We start from the raw sequence: 20,677 nt of genomic DNA on the forward strand, positions 1-20,677 counted from the left end.
ACTAGAGAGTGAGAACTGGGGTAGGGTGGTACACTAGAGAGTGAGAACTGGGGCAGGGGGTACACTAGAGAGTGAGAGCTGGGGCAGGGGGGTTACACTAGAGAGTGAGAGCTGGGGCAGGGTGGTACACTAGAGAGTGAGAGCAGGGGGTAGGGGGTACACTAGAGAGTGAGAGCTGGGGTAGGGGGTGTACACTAGAGAGTGAGAACTGGGGCAGGGGGTACACTAGAGAGTGAGAGCTGGGGTAGGGGGTACACTAGAGAGTGAGAGCTGGGGTAGGGTGGTACACTAGAGAGTGAGAGCTGGGGTAGGGTTGTACACTAGAGAGTGAGAGCTGGGGTAGGGTTGTACACTAGAGAGTGAGAGCTGGGGTAGGGTTGTACACTAGAGAGTGAGAGCTGGGGTAGGGGGTACACTAGAGAGTGAGAGCTGGGGCAGGGGGGGTACACTAGAGAGTGAGAGCTGGGGCAGGGGGGTACACTAGAGAGTGAGAGCTGGGGCAGGGAGTACACTAGAGAGTGAGAGCTGGGGCAGGGGGTACACTACAGAGTGAGAGCTGGGGTAGGGTGGTACACTAGAGAGTGAGAACTGGGGTAGGTTGGTACACTAGAGAGTGAGAACTGGGGCAGGGGGTACACTAGAGAGTGAGAGCTGGGGCAGGGGGTACACTAGAGAGTGAGAGCTGGGGCAGGGGTAGGGTTGTACACTACAGAGTGAGAGCTGGGGTAGGGTTGTACACTAGAGAGTGAGAGCTGGGGTAGGGGGTACACTAGAGAGTGAGAGCTGGGGCAGGGGGTACACTAGAGAGTGAGAGCTGGGGCAGGGTTGTACACTAGAGAGTGAGAGCTGGGGCAGGGTTGTACACTAGAGAGTGAGAGCTGGGGTAGGGTTGTACACTACAGAGTGAGAGCTGGGGTAGGGTTGTACACTAGAGAGTGAGAGCTGGGGTAGGGGGTACACTAGAGAGTGAGAGCTGGGGCAGGGGGTACACTAGAGAGTGAGAGCTGGGGCAGGGGGGGTACACTAGAGAGTGAGAGCTGGGGTAGGGTTGTACACTACAGAGTGAGAGCTGGGGTAGGGTTGTACACTAGAGAGTGAGAGCTGGGGTAGGGGGGTACACTAGAGAGTGAGAGCTGGGGCAGGGGGTACACTAGAAAGTGAGAGCTGGGGCAGGGAGTACACTAGAGAGTGAGAGCTGGGGCAGGGGGTACACTACAGAGTGAGAGCTGGGGTAGGGTGGTACACTAGAGAGTGAGAACTGGGGTAGGGTGGTACACTAGAGAGTGAGAACTGGGGCAGGGGGTACACTAGAGAGTGAGAGCTGGGGCAGGGGGTACACTAGAGAGTGAGAGCTGGGGCAGGGGGGGGTACACTAGAGAGTGAGAGCTGGGGCAGGGTGGTACACTAGAGAGTGAGAGCTGGGGTAGGGGGTACACTAGAGAGTGAGAGCTGGGGTAGGGGGTGTACACTAGAGAGTGAGAACTGGGGCAGGGGGTACACTAGAGAGTGAGAGCTGGGGTAGGGGGTACACTAGAGAGTGAGAGCTGGGGTAGGGTGGTACACTAGAGAGTGAGAGCTGGGGTAGGGTTGTACACTAGAGAGTGAGAGCTGGGGTAGGGTTGTACACTAGAGAGTGAGAGCTGGGGCAGGTGGTACACTAGAGAGTGAGAGCTGGGGCAGGTGGTACACTAGAGAGTGAGAGCTGGGGCAGGGGGTACACTAGAGAGTGAGAGCTGGGGTAGGGGGTACACTAGAGAGTGAGAGCTGGGGTAGGGGGTACACTAGAGAGTGAGAGCTGGGGCAGGTGGTACACTAGAGAGTGAGAGCTGGGGCAGGGGTGGTACACTAGAGAGTGAGAACTGGGGCAGGGGGGGGTACACTAGAGAGTGAGAGCTGGGGTAGGGTGGTACACTAGAGAGTGAGAACTGGGGCAGGGGGTACACTAGAGAGTGAGAGCTGGGGTAGGGTGGTACACTAGAGAATGAGAGCTGGGGTAGGGTGGTACACTAGAGAGTGAGAGCTGGGGCAGGGGGGTACACTAGAGAGTGAGAGCTGGGGTAGGGTGGTACACTAGAGAGTGAGAGCTGGGGTAGGGTGGTACACTAGAGAGTGAGAGCTGGGGCAGGGGGGTACACTAGAGAGTGAGAGCTGGGGTAGGGTGGTACACTAGAGAGTGAGAGCTGGGGTAGGGTTGTACACTAGAGAGTGAGAGCTGGGGCAGGGTGGTACACTAGAGAGTGAGAGCTGGTGTAGGGTGGTACATTAAAGAGTGAGAACTGGGGTAGGGTGGTACACTAGAGAGTGAGAGCTGGGGTAGGGGGGTACACTAGAGAGTGAGAACTGGGGCAGGGGGTACACTAGAGAGTGAGAGCTGGGGTAGGGGGGGTACACTAGAGAGTGAGAGCTGGGGTAGGGGGGTACACTAGAGAGTGAGAGCTGGGGTAGGGGGGGTACACTAGAGAGTGAGAGCTGGGGTAGGGGGGGTACACTAGAGAGTGAGAGCTGGGGCAGGGTGGTACACTAGAGAGTGAGAGCTGGGGCAGGGGGGGTACACTAGAGAGTGAGAGCTCTGGTAGGGAGGTACACTAGAGAGTGAGAGCTGGGGCAGGGGGTACACTAGAGAGTGAGAGCTGGGGCAGGGTGGTACACTAGAGAGTGAGAGCTGGGGCAGGGGGGGTACACTAGAGAGTGAGAGCTTGGGTAGGGTGGTACACTAGAGAGTGAGAACTGGGGCAGGGGGTACACTAGAGAGTGAGAGCTGGGGCAGGGTTGTACACTAGAGAGTGAGAGCTGGGGCAGGGGGGGTACACTAGAGAGTGAGAGCTGGGGTAGGGTGGTACACTAGAGAGTGAGAACTGGGGCAGGGGGTACACTAGAGAGTGAGAGCTGGGGCAGGGTTGTACACTAGAAAGGGAGAGCCAGGGCAGGGGGTAAAATAGAGAGTGAGTGCCGGAGCAGTGGGATATACAACAAAGGAGAGCCAGGGCAAGAGGGTACGCTAGAGAGGGAGAGTGGGGGCAGGGTGGTAGACTAGGGGCTGGGGCCCTGGGGCAAGGGGGTACACTAGAGAGGGAAAGCGGGGGCAGGGTGGTAGAATAGGGGCTGGGGCAAGGGGGTACACTAGAGAGGGAGAGCCAGGACAGGGTAGTACACTAAGGATTGAGAGCTGGGGCAGGGGTGTACACTAAAGATTAACAGCTTGGGAAGGGGGTACACTAGGGATTGAGAGCCGGGGCAGGGTGGTACACAAGAGAGTGAGAGTTGGGAAAGAGGCGCAAATTAGACCTGGTGCAGAGGTTACACTAGAGAGAAAAAGTGGAGTACACTAGAGAGGGGATCCTGGGGTACAGGGGTACACTAGAGAGAGAGAGAGCTGAAATAGGGGTGTACACTAAAGAGGGGAGCACACTAGAGAGGAGAGCCGGGGCAATGTGGTACAATAGAGAGGGAGATCCGGGATAGATGCTAAAGAGGGAGAGTGGGGGCAGGGTGGTACACTAGGTAGTGAGAGCTGGTACAAGAAGGGAAAGGGGGGTACTGGGGTACACTAGAGAGGGAAACTGGGTGCAGGGTGGTACATTAAAGAGTGTGAGCTGGAGCAGGGGGGTAGACTAGAGAGTGAGAGTCAGGGCAGGGTGATTCAGTAAAGAGTAAGAGCTGGGACAGGGTGGTACACTAGAGAACGAGACCTGAGGTAGGGGGTACACTAGAGAGGAAGAGTCACTGCAGGGGGGTACACTAGTGAGGGAGAGATGGGAAGTACATTAGGTAGGGAGAGCCGGGAAAGGGGGGTACAGTAGAGAGAGCGAGATGAGACAGGGTAGGGGTTAAACTAGAAAGTTGATTCAGGGCACGGGTACACTAGAGAAGGAGAGCCGGAGCAGGGGGTACATTAGAGAGGGGAGCTAGGGCACGAGGATACACCAGAGAGGGAGAGCCGTGACAGGGTGGTACACTTGAGAGGGAGAGCCAGGAAGGGGATACACTAGAGAAGGAGATCTAGGGAGAGGGTACACTAGAGAGGGGAGCAGGGACAGGGGCATAAACTAGAGAGGAATTGCTGGGGCAGGGTGGTACACTAGCACAAAATCATTAAACAAATGCAGTGTCCACAAACAAGCCAAAGTCCAATTCCAAGTCAGTCACAAACAAGGTTGTTACGGTTGCCTCCAGGCTGGCTGGAAGTTGGACCGTAGAAAAGGATGCTCCTAGCGCTCACCAAAGGATCATCAGCACCGTAGACACTATAACTACTGCGTAGCCACCATACGTAATGCAGACTCTACGAACCACCACTGCTGGGCTGGTATCTCGCCGTCTGCTCTGCACCCTGGACCTACGACCAGGCTCCAGTAGGTGAACCTCTTCCTTCTTTAGAGCGAAGCAGGATCAGGAACAAGAGCTCTTACAGGAGCTCAGTAGCTAAGGGAGTATATAGAGCATAGCAATCCCTGTAGTGATATAGCTGTCCCCTACAAACATGAGTCAAAGCTGCAAGTTAGAGGGTCAGAATAGGTCTGATGTGCTGGAACACACAGCCTGCTTTTTATTGAGGTTACATGCAAAAAGGACACTCTCAGGGGGAGGCATAAAATCCCCAATCACACATTTGATACATTTAGATAGAGACAACGCCCTTTGACAGGCCACAACATTACTTCAGCAGATAACAAAGTTACACACAATAAAACAATGCAGTCCACCTTATCACTACTAGCAGTCTGATTAGACAATGGGAATGTTTATCCCTAAACTTAATTAAAGCTGATCCCAGCAAACTTGTATTAGAATTGAACAAAATTAACTCTTAATGGCACACAATGAAAACTAATGCTTTTGTAATAGTGCTCCCTTTCTGTGGAACACTCTGCCTGTGTGGTACTGGGTTCCGTAAGCCCTATTTACTGAACCAAGTGGGAGAAAGCCAGGGACAAGTTATTTTACAGGTCTGGGGGCATAGTCTTAAATGGGCATTGTTCACCAAAGTCACAATATGTCCCCAGACGGTTCTTAAAGGGCCATACACACCCAATAAAAGTTAATATGTTCTCAGGGGCACAATCTTCCAGGGGCCATAGTCATGAGGAAGGAGGCTGGCAAATAGGCTTCTCCACAATCCAGGGAAGCAGGGCACTTTCCATTTAAAGGGCCAGTTACAAATAGCAGTTTGTAACATATCTCCCCTTTTGGAGGGAGACTAACCAGGCACCTGACCTTCTGTCGGTCAGTGCCTAAGTTAGTCTCGCAACCCACCCACAAATAAACATTAAGAGCAAGGTAGCCCCCCCACAATAAGTAGTACTGGCCTGTAGGTTCCAGGTTGTAGGATGAAAGTGTAGCATCCTCGGCCTTCCTGGCGCAGCTGGGCAAATAGCTGGTGGTACTTTGGGGGCAGAGGCCAGCGGCACTCTGCCCTGGTGCCAGTGCTTCGGCTGGGGTGAGGGTTTTGCAGGCCAGTCCTGTAACAAGGGGGTCTGTAGGGCAGAGGCCAGCAGCGCTCTGTCCTGATGCCAGCTCTTCTGCTGGGGGAATTGGGGCATAGTCCTGCCCGGTGGCAAAGGGAACGTGGGGGTCAGTGGGGGTTAACATCTCCACTGTTAACCCTGGGCCCAAGTTAGGAGTTAGCTGGGGAGGGGGAGATTGGCTTACCTCCTCCTCCTGATACTCCGGCGGCCATTGGGAAGGGAGGTCGATGCTCTCCGCTTCCTGTGGAACATGCTGCGGCTGGGGAGAGAGACCGGTTGTCTCCTCTCCCTGGAAGGCACACTCCGGCTGGGGAGGGAGGTCGATGCTCTCCCCTTCCTGTAGCTGGGTCTGTCGCTGGGGATCTGGGCCGCCTGCCCAGCATCCCTGTAGGGCCGGTAGAGAGACTGCGGTCCCATCTCCACCTGCCTGCTGGGGGTCCTCCCAGGACCAGTCTATGAGGCCTGCTGCCTCGGGTATCTCTGGTTGGGGTTGGGGAAGGAGACCGGTTGTCTCTTCCCTCTGCACGGTATACTGCCGCTGGGGAGGGAGGTCACTGCTCTCCTCTCCCTGTGGAACATGCTGCGGCTAGGGAGAGAGACCAGGTGTCCATACCCTCAAACTCCACAGTTGGCGCTCAAAGGCTCGTGCCGCTTCGTTCTCCATATCCAATTCCCAGATGATGCGAATGACTACCTCCTCGCAGGGTCTGGACCATATCGGACTAGCCACCTCTTTACCTCTGGAACGAAATCCGCGCCCTCATAGCGACGGATCCGGTTGAGGTGCTCTTCACATGGTTCTGACCAGTATCTTGTCAGCTAGCGTTGCCCTCAATAACTCTCCTACGATACCAGTGCTGTTGGGGTGCTGCTCCTTGCACTAGGACGCGATCCCACCGCTGCCGCCAAATGTTACGGTTGCCTCCAGGCTGGCTGGAGGTTGGACCATAGAAAAGGATGCTCCTAGCGCTCACCCAAGGATCATCAGCACCGTAGACACTATAACTACTGCGTAGCCACCATACGTAATGCAGACTCTACGAACCACCACTGCTGGGCTGGTATCTCGCCGTCTGCTCTGCGCCCTGGACCTATGACCAGGCTCCAGTAGGTGAACCTCTTCCTTCTTTAGAGCGAAGCAGGATCAGGAACAAGAGCTCTTACAGGAGCTCAGTAGCTAAGGGAGTATATAGAGCATAGCAATCCCTGTAGTGATTACAGCTGTCCCCTACAAACATGAGTCAAAGCTGCAAGTTAGAGGGTCAGAATAGGTCTGATGTGCTGGAACACACAGCCTGCCTTTTATTGAGGTTACATGCAAAAAAGACACTCTCAGGGGGAGGCATAAAATCCCCAATCACACATTTGATACATTTAGATAGAGACAACGCCCTTTGACAGGCCACAACATTACTTCGGCAGATAACAAAGTTACACACAATAAAACAATGCAGTCCACCTTATCACTACTAGCAGTCTGATTAGACAATGGGAATGTTTATCCCTAAACTTAATTAGAGCTGATCCCAGCAAACTTGTATTAGAATTGAACAAAATTAACTCTTAATGGCACACAATGAAAACTAATGCTTTTGTAATAGTGCTCCCTTTCTGTGGAACACTCTGCCTGTGTGGTACTGGGTTCCGTAAGCCCTATTTACTGAACCAAGTGGGAGAAAGCAAGGGACAAGTTATTTTAAAGATCTGGGGGCATAGTCTTAAAGGGGCATTGTTCACCAAAGTCACAATATGTCCCCAGACGGTTCTTAAAGGGCCATACACACCCAATAAAAGTTAATATGTTCTCAGGGGCACAATCTTCCAGGGGCCATAGTCATGAGGAAGGAGGCTGGCAAATAGGCTTCTCCACAATCCAGGGAAGCAGGGCACTTTTCCATTTAAAGGGCCAGTTACAAATAGCAGTTTGTAACAAAGGTGTTATTACAAAAGCAGAGTCAGGAGAAACAGTATCCTGTATGTGGATAGTTGAGATTCTGTAATTTATAGTTGCTAGGAGATATTGCAGGGTTCATGAGGTGTAAATCATATTTATGCAACATATTCACGTTTCAAATGTAGTATTAAACTTCAGAGAGTAGGACTAATCTTGACATACACAGCAAAAGATCCACAGAGTACAATATGAGTATGGTAGAAGACAATATTCACAATAAGCAAACTGGAAAAGGTGTTGTAGGATTCAGTATGTAATGTATGCTATAGCTTTACTAAGTATAGTGGCAATGCAGGGTTCACAGTACACAATATAAGTTGGAGCAGATGCCAGAATCATTTCAGGAATCAAAAGAGCTTGAAAATGATGCCAGGAAAAAACTTGGTCATCTTTCTTGTAGACATTATGAGAAAACTTGAGTGTAGCATACAATGAGCTTGAAACAATGGAATCATCATCAGAGTTGATAGGCGAATGTACTTCATGATAGATGAGATGACCATGTACACACCTGTTATGGTATAACCCGGATATCAAGGGTTAATACCAGGGGAAAGATGCCCTGAATACGGGATCAGCAACACACAAACCCAGTTAATTCCTCCCAAACATGAGACCAAGCTCCATCTTGAGGGTAAAACAGAATGTGTTTTATTGAGGGCTATATGCCCAGTATTTATGCAGGTCTCCCACCTGGTTGACACTCCCTAGGTGGGGGATTGGAAGAGTATAGTACATTAGATAAAGGGAAGACGCCCTTTTACAGGATACAATAGAATTACATTACTTAACCAAATAAACAATTAAACACAAGAAAACAAGGGAGTCCTTCTTGACACCTGGCAGTCTGATTAAACAATGTGAACGCTTATCACTTAAACTTAATTACAGTAAACAATAGCTGATGCCAGGAAACCTGTTTTCAGAAAATAGTTTCTCAAAGCTGAACAAAGTTAAAGGGACATAATACTCATATGCTAAATCACTTGAAACTGATGCAGTATAACTGTAAAAAGCTGACAGTAAAATATCACCTGAGCATCTCTATGTAAAAAAGGAAGATATTTTACCTCACAATCTCCTCAGCTCAGCAGCGTAAGTTCTGTGTAAAAAGTTATCTTTCAGTTACTGCCCAGCTGCAGGTAAAAATAAAAAAAAATGTAGAAATGAACAGCAGCCAATCAGCATCAGCAGTGCTGAGGTCATGAACTCTTACTGTGATCTCATGAGATTCGACTTAACTCTCATGAGATTTCATAGTAAACTTCCTTTACCTGATTTGTGAAATAATATGAGAGTTCACGATGCTCATTCCCTAAGATGTCCCAGGACAGACACACTAAAATGCTGCTTAGAAATCCTTTACAATGGGAGGTGGCTACTGAGGAACTTTTGAGGTAAAATATCTTTCTTTTTTACATAGAGATGTTCAGGAGATATTTTCTAGTCAGCTTTTTACAGCTATGCTGCATCACTTTCAAGTGTTTAAACATTTGGGTATTATGGCCCTTTAACCCTTCCAGTACTGACAGAGGGGTCTGTCACACGGCTCCCTCCTGGTGGGACACTCCGGCAGACCCGGCTTGGCCCTTTGGCATGTCAACCCTAGGGATGACCGGACTAGGAGGTGGTAGGAATGTCCGTTTGCCGGGACAATCCATCTGCATTCCCGTTATGAGAGAGAATTCCTGTCCGTATAAATAAGGGTTCAACTTCTTCAGTGCCCAGACCAGGGCTAAACAGTCCTTCAAGTTTTTGTTTTCAGAGACGCTTCTTTCTAGTTGGAGACAAATCTCATCGGCTTCTTTATGAGTTTGTTGTACCTGCTCTTTATAGGTATCCACAAGCCCTTCATACTGACGTAAGTTGCCCTTGAGTTGCTGCACCTTACTATGAGCCAGCGTCAGCTTTTTCTCCAGTGTCGCTAAGTTTGTCTATACTGTTTCATGTTCCACTCTCAAGCTGGTGTTTTTTGCGGTCTGTCGGTGCAGCTTGTCTAGCAGAGATTCCCGTTATAAACGCGCTTTTTCCTCTGCGCTCCTCTTCTCTCCCGCTAGCACTGTTACGTGATTGTTTAACGTGACCATTTTATCCTCTACTTGACTCTTCTCCTTCATCACCGCATTGTAACCGGACTTCCACGTATCAATAGCGGATAGAGATTTACTGAGCTCAGTGTCCTGGGGCTTAGCAGCAGGTGGGTCGGTCTCGGTGGCACGGATCTGGGCATGGGTAGTCACAGGGTTAACATCAGCGGGACCCATGGGAGCGTAGGCAGAAACAAGGGGGCCAAGTCATTTCCAAGGAGAACATCAGCAGGTAAGTCCTTCATGACCCTTCACATTCACATGTCTAGAGCCCACTCCCCAATCCAAATGTACCCGGGCAACAGGTAGGCGGAACACAGCGCCCCCTGCTACCCTCACAGCCACAGTGTCTCTGGTGTGCTGGTTCTCAGACACCAAGTTCTTTTGGAGCAAGGTCATGGTAGCACCAGTATCCCGTAGACCACTGACCTCCTTCCGATTCACTTTAACCAGTTGCCGGTGCTGTTGCCGGTTATCCCGGTGGGCAGCTTGCACAGGGTCTGCTTCATGTAGGATGCCTCAGCATTCTTCCTCCTCTACGCAGTGGGCAGCAGGCTGAGGGTTAAGTGGGTTTCCGCCGGCGGGTCTCCTCCAGGACTGTGCTTGGTTCGCTGTGTTTAGGGGACACTCTGATCTTTTGTGCCCTAGTTGCTTACATCCAAAGCACCGAATAGGCTGTGAGTAGTCCCGTGAGTTGAACCGGGCTGTCTGAGGATAGTTTGTGGCTGGAGGCGGTGTGGTAGAGCGGTGCGCCGGGGGTTGGTAACTGGTAGCTGCTGGGGTGACTGTTAGTCGGTACTCCACTCTGGCAGGGGGCTTAGTGGTAGAAGGGTGCAGTTTGCGGGCATCTGTATACTCATCTGCCAGGCGAGCAGCTTCATGCAGGGTGGAGGGTTTACAGTCCCGAACCCACTCTCTAACTCCTGCTGATAACTTGTCAAAGCAATGTTCCAACAGGAATAGCTGAAGCACCTCTTCCCCAGATACGGCTTGGCACCCCGCTGTTACAGAAGCATTAGTTATTTTGTTGTGAAGAGCTTATTTCCCAGCAGCAATGCCTGAACCAGCAAGCCAGCGCCTAAGAAGGGCTCCAAGAAAACCGTAACAAGTATCATTTCATAAAGAGTTAACTCTTTTTTTTCAGCTTTTAGAAACTATTGTCTAATCACCTCTGGAGCCAGACTGCTAATTGATAAGATGAACTTGTAAACTTGTTATCTTAAGTACTGTAATCCTATTGTGGCCTGTCAAAGGACAGTGCTCTCTATCTAAATGTGTGATGGGGGATTTTGTGCTTCCCCCCCTCTCCCCCTGGGAGTGCCCTGTGTGCATGTAACCTTAATAAAAAGCAGGCTGGGCATCCCAGTCCTGAGTTTTTGTTTGACCCTCAATCGCAGCGTTGACTCGTTTTTGTGGGCAGAAGGGTATCCTAGCTGTACTGCAGCTAAGGGAGATTATTCTATATTTGCGAGACTCATATAGAATACTATGGAAAGCAGCTTCTCCCCTCTTTAGCAATAGGGATCCAGGCTACTAAGCGGTCCATCTCTCAGCGAGACTAAGGGTAACCGTAACATTTGGCGGCAGCGGCGGGATTTTCCTGGATTTCCTAGGAGAGGTACAGAACGGATGGAGAGCGCTTACGAAAAATTGAAGCGTACAACCCTAAAAGATTTACTTGAAAGCAGAGGGGGGTACGCCAGCAACCGGCCGAGGAGAGAGCTGATCGCAGAATTGACCGAACTGGATCAGAGCTTCACAATGGCGGAAACACCGACCACGATTAGTGACGAAAAAACCAGGATTGTTCGGGAAAGGCTCTCATTATACGGGCCGAACCCCTCCATGGAATTGGTACAGCAGTTGATGGCGGAGGCGGACGAGGATATACGAGAGACTCGAGCCCACGAACTCAACCTAGCGAACGCACACCGCAATGCTGAAGCCCCGCAGGTAATCATCCCTGTCGAAAATGCTGGGAGGCCCAAGATACCCTATGCGGCATTTCGACCCTTCCTAGAGAGCGAGACAGGGATTGATGAATATTTGGCGGACTTCGAAAGGCAATGTGCCCTGCACCAGATTCCCAACAGAGAGTGGCCCACGATATTGTCTGGGAAACTATCCGGGCGAGCCCTGGAAGCCTTTCGTACTCTGGGTGCTGAGGAAGTGACACAGTATGAGCTAGTTAAGGAGACACTGTTGCGACGGTACGCTGTAACTCCGGACACGTATCGCCGACAGTTTCGGGGCACGGAAAAGAAGCCTAACGATACCCATATGGAATGGGCGCACCGAATGCGGAGAGCGGCAAATCACTGGCTGAGCGGAAGTAAAGCGGTGACTGGGGAGGAAATTTTACAATTGTTTCTCTTAGAACATTTTTTATAATGGCATGGAACAGCAAGGGAAGGAATGGCTGCGAGACAGGCGGCCTTCTACCTTAGAAGAAGCAGCCAAATTGGCCGATGAACATTATGACTCCCGTCTTCACAAACCCATGAACTACCGAGCTCCAGCACGGGTCGAACCCAGAGAGGTTTACCGTGCACCCCCTCGTGCTGAATTCCGAGCCCCGGTGCCCACAGGGCCCGTCCGACACTCAGGACCACCCAATAACAGCTCTGAGCGTCCCAGACCGACTTGCCACCGATGCAAGCAACCAGGGCATTTCATGGCTAGCTGCCCCCTTAATACGCACCAGACACCCAGGAATTACAATTACCCCTCTGGGTCCTATCGTCCGGCCCGGGCCCTCTGTGTTAACCAAGAGGCCCCTATGGAGGGATATGTGGGGCCGCTTCACGAGGCAGACCCTGTATATGCTGCCTCAGATAACCGCCAGCACCATCGGCAGAGGGTATGGCTCGAGGGGCGATCTACCGAGGGATTGCGAGACACAGGGGCTACTATCACGCTGGTACAGAGTCATTTGGTGCCAGAGCACAAGCGATCCGGACAGACTGTGGCCGTTAGAGTGGCGGGGGGGGATGTGTACAAAATTCCAACAGCTAAAGTGCATCTTGATTGGGGAGCGGGAAAGGGGGCTGTGAACGTGGGCCTAATGGATAATTTACCTGCCGAAGTACTACTGGGCAACGATTTGGGCCCCATGACTTCTGCCTATGCTCCAGTATGCAACAACGAGGCGGACCCAGTGACTACACGGGCCCAAGCCCGGACGGAGCGAGAGCTCTCACCAGTGCGGGAGACACAGGTAAGACCTACCCCGACCTTGCCTGACAGGTTAGGCCCCATACCCTGGGACACCCCAGATGCTTTCGAGGCAGAGTCTAAGACTGACCCGACCTTACAAAAGTACCAGGAACGAGCAGAGACCGGAGGGGGCGGGGCAGATAACGAAACATTCTTATGGGAAAAAGGGAAACTATACCGCTGGACAGAGAAAAGGGGACAGCGTAGGCGACAGCTGGTAGTGCCCCACAAATACCGTCAAGAAATCCTCAAAATAGGCCACGACATCCCCTTAGCAGGCCACCTAGCCGTTACCCGTACCCTACACCGCATTACTCACACGTTCTTTTGGCCAGGGGTGCACGCTGACGTTAGAACTTACTGTAACACCTGCGATGTGTGTCAACGAGTAGGAAGGCGAGGCGATCACCCTAAAGCCCAGCTAGTAAATATGCCCATTGTAGAGGAACCCTTCAGCCGGGTTGCTATTGACCTAGTGGGACCACTGGCTACCCCTAGTCCCTCCGGTAAGCGATACATTCTTACCGTAGTGGACTACGCTACCAGGTACCCAGAGGCTGTCGCCCTATCCAACATACAAGCGGATACGGTAGCGAATGCACTAGTACAGGTGTTCTCCCGGGTAGGATTTCCAAAAGAAATCCTATCCGACCGAGGCACCCAATTTACGGCTGAATTGACCCAACAACTCTGGCAGGTTTGCAAAATTAAGTCCCTCCTGAGCTCCCCATACCACCCCCAGACGAACGGGCTGTGTGAGAGGTTCAATGGGACCCTCAAGCAAATGCTCAAGACGTTCACTCAGGAATACCGAGACTGGGAACGCTTCCTGCCGCACCTCCTATTTGCTTATCGGGAGGTGCCCCAGGAAACGACAGGGTTCTCTCCCTTCGAGTTGCTCTACGGAAGAAAGGTACGGGGACCCCTAAACCTGATCCGGGAGCACTGGGAGGGAGAGATGGAGGCTGACGGTGTCCCAATTGTGCCATACGTGCTGGAACTCAGGGACCGAATGGAGCAATTAGCCAAATCCGTGCGGGCTAATCTCCAGTTGGCCCAGAGAAGACAGAAAGTATGGTACGATCGGGGGGCCCGAAAGAGAATCTTCACCATAGGACAAAAGGTGTTAGTACTTAAGCCGGTGAAGACAGACAAATTGCAGGCGTCCTGGCAGGGTCCCTACCAGATCGTAGAGAAAAGGGGAGACACCACTTATGTGATAGCTAGCTGCCACGACAACAATCTTAGAAAGACATTCCATGTAAACATGCTCAAGGAATATTTTGAGCGACCAGAGAACGTGACGGCCGTATGTTGTTCCCCTCAGGAAGACCCCGACAGTTTACCCATTCCAGACCTATTAGAAAAGAGCCTCCCCACAGGTATAGTGGCGCAGGTTCAGATAGGGGACCGACTTAGCCCCACTGAAAGGGAGCAGCTCAACCAACTCCTCCAGTCCAAACACCTCACCTTCTCCCCGAAGCCAGGGTACACTACTTTAACCACCCACCAGGTAGATACTCCGGGACAAGCTCCCTTGCGCCAGGCTCCGTACCGAATCCCCGAAGCAGTTAGGACAGGAATGAAGAAGGAGATCGATGAGATGCTCCAGCTCAGGGTAATTGAGCCCTCCGATAGTCCCTGGGCCTCCCCAGTTGTCTTGGTGCCCAAGAAAGATGGGACCACCCGGTTCTGCGTAGACTATCGGAGGCTCAATGAAAAGACCGTGACGGACGCTTACCCTATGCCCAGGGTAGACGAGCTACTCGATCGTATAGCCAGGGGAAATTACCTGACCACTATTGACCTCTGCAAAGGTTACTGGCAGATTCCCCTGGCCCCGGAGGCTATCCCCAAGTCGGCATTCGTCACTCCATTCGGCTTATATCAGTTTAGGGTAATGCCGTTTGGGATGAAGAATGCCCCAGCTACATTCCAGCGCTTGGTGGATAGGCTCCTGGATGGCTTCCAGAGTTTTGCTTGCGCCTACCTGGACGACATAGCGATCCACAGTGAGTCCTGGGAGGACCACTTAGCTCATGTGGGAATGGTTCTGGATCAGATCCGGGCTGCTGGCCTGACTCTGAAGCCAGAAAAATGCCACTTTGGGATGGCCGAGGTACAGTACCTGGGTCACCGGGTGGGGTGTGGAAAGCAGCGACCAGAGCCGGCCAAAATAGAAGCTGTCGCCAATTGGCCCACCCCCATCACTAAGACTCAGGTCCTAGCCTTCCTGGGCACGGCAGGGTACTATAGACGGTTTGTACCAGACTACAGCACACTTGCCAAACCCCTGACTGACTTGACCAAAAAGAACTTACCTCGACAGGTCCTGTGGTCTCCCCACTGTGAAACGGCTTTCCAGGCTCTCAAAAATGCTCTAATTAACGCTCCTGTCTTGGCGGCCCCAGCCCTTAACAAACGTTTTATCGTCCATACAGATGCTTCCATGTTCGGGCTGGGAGCCGTCCTCAGCCAAGTAGGCGAAGATGGAGGGGAGCATCCAGTTGCCTACATCAGCCGGAAGCTCCTGCCCCGCGAAGTCAGCTATGCAGCGGTCGAAAAGGAGTGTTTGGCTTTGGTGTGGGCATTAAAGAAATTGACTCCCTATTTATATGGTCAGGAGTTCACTCTGGTCACCGACCATAACCCGGTGGTGTGGCTGAACCGGGTCTCTGGAGATAACGGCAGGCTATTACGTTGGAGCTTATCGTTGCAACCCTTCAATTTCACCATTACTTACAGACCTGGGAAACAGAATGGCAACGCCGATGGGTTGTCCAGACAAACCGACCTCAGCCCCGCATAACCAGTGGTCTGGACAGCCTTAGTCTGCCCCGAAAAGGGGTCAGACCGTGTCTGCCAGAGTGTTCCACAGAAAGGGAGCACTGTTACAGAAGCATTAGTTATTTTGTTGTGAAGAGCTTATTTCCCAGCAGCAATGCCTGAACCAGCAAGCCAGCGCCTAAGAAGGGCTCCAAGAAAACCGTAACAAGTATCATTTCATAAAGAGTTAACTCTTTTTTTTCAGCTTTTAGAAACTATTGTCTAATCACCTCTGGAGCCAGACTGCTAATTGATAAGATGAACTTGTAAACTTGTTATCTTAAGTACTGTAATCCTATTGTGGCCTGTCAAAGGACAGTGCTCTCTATCTAAATGTGTGATGGGGGATTTTGTGCTTCCCCCCCTCTCCCCCTGGGAGTGCCCTGTGTGCATGTAACCTTAATAAAAAGCAGGCTGGGCATCCCAGTCCTGAGTTCTTGTTTGACCCTCAATCGCAGCGTTGACTCGTTTTTGTGGGCAGAAGGGTATCCTAGCTGTACTGCAGCTAAGGGAGATTATTCTATATTTGCGAGACTCATATAGAATACTATGGAAAGCAGCTTCTCCCCTCTTTAGCAATAGGGATCCAGGCTACTAAGCGGTCCATCTCTCAGCGAGACTAAGGGTAACCGTAACACCCGCCATCCAGTGAGCTGCTGTGCGGTGCACCTTACATGCCCACTCAATGTAGGAATCTTCAGCTAGTTTAACAGTGTCTCTGAACTGCCTCCTGTATGCCTCTGGTGTAATCGCATACCTGGAGAGAAGCGCCTCTTTTACAGCATTATAATCCCCGACTTCCTCATCCGGAATGGCCCAAAAAGCCTCGCTGGCCTGGCCAGATAATTTTCCGGATAATATCGTGACCCAGTCCTCTGCGGGTACCTTGTGTAGGGCACATTGCCTCTCAAAATCCGCAAGGTACCCATCAATCTCTCCTTCTGTTTCCAGGAAGTTTTTAAAAGCTGCAAAATGTACCTCTCTTTTCCACTGGGGTTGCTGTGACTTGGGCTGCTGCAGCGCCGCTTTGGCGAAGTAGGTTGGCGATAATTTCGGCAGACGGGTTGGGGCCATAATGTGCCAGTCTTATTTTAACCGACCGGTAAAAGCTTGCTTCTTCGGGGGTTCTGTCTGATATGCTGGGCTCATTGGTTCCTTCGGGCCCTGGTACTCCGTCCATCTCGGTCAGTATTGTAATAATCTCCCTCTTCCTGAGGTTACTTGCTTGTCGGCCCCGTTGTTCTAGCAAGTCTTTAAGGGTATCTCTTCTGGGTGATGAGGTTCATCCCGTCGCTTGCCACCAGTCGTTATGGTATAACCCGGATATTAAGGTTTAATACCAGGGGAAAGATGCCCTGAATACGGGATCAGCAACACAAAAACCCAGTTAATTCCCCCCAAACATGAGACCAAGCTCCATCTTGAGGGTAAAACAGAATGTGTTTTATTGAGGGCTATATGCCCAGTATTTATGCAGGTCTCCCACCTGGTTGACACTCCCTAGGTGGGGGATTGGAAGTATAGTACATTAGATAGAGGGAAGATGCCCTTTTACAGGATACAATAGAATTACATTACTTAACCAAATAAACAATTTAACGCAATAAAACAAGGGAGTCCTTCTTGACACCTGGCAGTCTGATTAAACAATGTGAACGCTTATTACTTAAACTTAATTACAGTAAAGAATAGCTGATGTCAGGAAACCTATTTTCAGAAAATAGTTTCTCAAAGCTGAGCAAAGTTAACACAACACCCAAGAAAAAGGCCAAGTCCAATCCTATATATATGATTCGGCTTTCTTCAACTTCAGAAATTGAGATGCACCATTCTGAACTGTAAAACAGATTATCCACTTCTGGATCAGACTTTTGAGTGCCCTCAGAATAAACCACTTGACTGAAGATTAGATACTCCAAATGAAAAAGCCATACCCACTTCTAAGCAAATGGTAAGACTTTCTTCAGAGTAGGAGGCAGGAGTGTACAGTGCAAGATTTGACCAGGGGTGAGTTATCCCTTTGGGGAGAATTTTTCTAAAAAGAATGGAGCGCCTGTTGCCAGAGGTGACTTCCCCAAGGGTAAGAATCATGGTTAATAAAGACATGAGGGATGATCTCCAGATCTGGGATCAGTTTCTTAGGGATTTTAATGGGGTTTGCATTTGGCGCAAACCTCGGACGTCTGCACATTCCATCCACCTATTCACGGATGCTGCGGGATCCTTCGGCTACGGAGCTTACCTAAACGGTAGGTGGAGCGCGGAGCCATGGCCGGTGGAATGGACTGTTAAAGGGCTTACCAGGAACTTGTGCCTCCTGAGCTCTTCCCCATATTGGTGGAATTGGAGATATGGGGTGACGAACTGAAGGACAGTTCAGTTGTTTTTTGGACAGACAACATGAGTGTGGTCTTTGCCATTAATAGACTCTTGTCATCATCCCCAGCAGTGGTAAGATATCTTCAGATTCTGGTCTTGTGGTGTCTTAAGTGGAACATTGAGTTTCAGGCTAGGCACGTCCCTAGCATTTCTAATATCGTAGCTGATGCGCTTTCCCGTTTTCAATGGGAAACTTTTAGGAATGTTGCGCCTTACACAGCAACTCATGGTGTTCCCTGTCCTCCTTTCCTTTGGCAGGTGGCACTGGATGGCAGTCTCTGATTCCACTCATGAAGGTGTTCCTTGCACCTTCCATTTGGAAGTCTTATGTGAGGTATTGGGAAGATTGGGTCTTCTTCTGTGAGGTTCAGGGTTTTTCATCCTGCGCAGGTGAGCAAGAGTGGTTGTTGCGATTGCTTGCTGAGCTTAGAGGTTGTCAAGTGAAGAAAGGGGCGGTGACAGCAAGATTAGCAGCGGTTTCCTTCTTCTGTAAGTTGTTTACTCTGCCGGACTCTTCCAAGACGTTATTGGTTCGCAAAATTCTACAGGGCTGGGGGAGGTCGGAAGTGCAACGACCTGACATTAGGGAACCCATAACCTCTGATAGGTTACGCCTTTTAATCCGGGTTCTACCCGATGATCCTCAAACTATGAGGTGCAGTTTTTTTCTGCAGCATTTGCCATGGAGTTTCACGGGCCCTTAGAGTGGGAGAATTAATAACACATTCAAAGACGGCAAAAGAGGGAGGGGTGTTGTATGAACACATCAGATTCGCTGAAAAGGTGATATTGTTATATATACCCAGATCCAAAGTGGATCAGGAAGGTAGGGGTGCATGGTTGTCTCTTCCTAAGAAACAAGCACCTAGATTACGAGTTCTGCATTAGCCTTAAAAAGCAGCGTTAAGGGGTCCTAATGCTGCTTTTTATCTAATGCTGGTATTACGAGTCAGGCAGGAAAGGGTCTACCGCTCACTTTCTTTCCGCTACTCGAGGCTACTGCAAATCCCCTTACGTCAATTGCGTATCCTATCTTTTCTATGGGATTTGCCTAATGCTGGTATTACGAGTCTTGGAAGAAGTGAGCGGTAGAGCCTCTACCTCCAAGACTCCAACCGCAAAAAAAAAGTCAGTAGTTAAGAGCTTTATGGGCTAACGCCAGAACATAAAGCTCTTAACTACAGTGCTACAAAGTACACTAACACCCATAAACTACCTATGAACCCCTAAACCGAGGCCCCCCACATCACAAACCCTATAATATAAATTTTTAACCCCTAATCTTCCGACCGGACATCGCCGCCACCTACATTATCCATATGAACCCCTAATCTGTTGCCCCTAACATCGCCGACACCTATGCTATATTTATTAACCCCTAATCTGCCGCCCCCAACCTCTCTGCCACCTACCTACACTTATTAACCCCTAATCTCCCGACCGGACATCGGCGCCACTATAATAAATGTATTAACCCCTAAACCGCCGCACTCCTGCCTCGCAAACACTATAATAAATTGTATTAACCCCTAATCTGCCCTCCCTAACATCGCTGCCACCTACCTACAATTTTAACCCCTAATCTCCCAACCCCAACGTCGTCGCTACTATAATAAAGTTATTAACCCCTAAACCTAAGTCTAACCCTAACCCTAACACCCCACTAAGTTAAATATTATTATTATTATTATTATCATCGGTTATTTGTAGAGCGCCAACAGATTCCGCAGCGCTAAATATAATTTAAATTAAATGAAATAAATTTACTATAATGAAAAAAATAATCCCTATTTAAAACTAAATACTTACCTATAAAATAAACCCTAATATAGCTACAATATAACTAATAGTTACATTGTAGCTATTTTAGGATTTATATTTATTTTACAGGCAACTCTGTATTTATTTTAACTAGGTACAATAGCTATTAAATAGTTAATAACTATTTAATAGCTACCTAGTTAAAATAATTACAAAATTACCTGTAAATTAAATTAAATAAATTAACTAATGTTACAAACTGCTATTTGTAACTGGCCCTTTAAATGGAAAATTGCCCTGCTTCCCTGGATTTTGGAGAAGCCTATTTGCCAGCCTCCTTCCTCATGACTATGGCCCTGGAAGATTGTGCCCCTGAAAACATATTAACTTTTATTGGGTGTGTATGGTCCTTTAAGAACCGTCTGGGGACATATTGTGACAATGCCCCTTTAAGACTATGTCCCCAGACCTGTGAAATGACTTGTCCCTGGCTTTCTCCCACTTGGTTCAGTGGATAGGGCTTGCTGAACCAAGTGCCACACATGCAGAGTGTTCCACAGAGGGGAAGCACTATTGCAAAGGCATTGGTTTTCATTGTGTGCCATTAAGAGTTAATTTTGTTCAATTCTAAATACAAGTTTGCTGGGATCAGCTCTAATTAAGTTTAGTGATAAAACTTTCCCATTGTCTAATCAGACTGCTAGTGATAAGGTGGACTGCATTGTTTTATTGTGTGTAATGTTATCTGCTGAAGTAATGTATCAAATGTGTGATTGGGGGATTTTATGCCTCCCCCTGAGAGTGTCTTTTTTGCATGTAACCTCAATAAAAACCAGGCTGTGTGTTCCAGCACATCAGACCTATTCTGACCCTCTAACTTGCAGCTTTGACTCATGTTTGTAGGGGACAGCTGTAATCTACAGGGATTGCTATGCTCTTCATACTCCCTTAGCTACTGAGCTCCTGTAAGAGCTCTTGTTCCTGATCCT

Source organism: Bombina bombina, chromosome 2 (assembly GCF_027579735.1).
Source record: "Bombina bombina isolate aBomBom1 chromosome 2, aBomBom1.pri, whole genome shotgun sequence".
Lineage (NCBI taxonomy): Eukaryota > Metazoa > Chordata > Amphibia > Anura > Bombinatoridae > Bombina > Bombina bombina.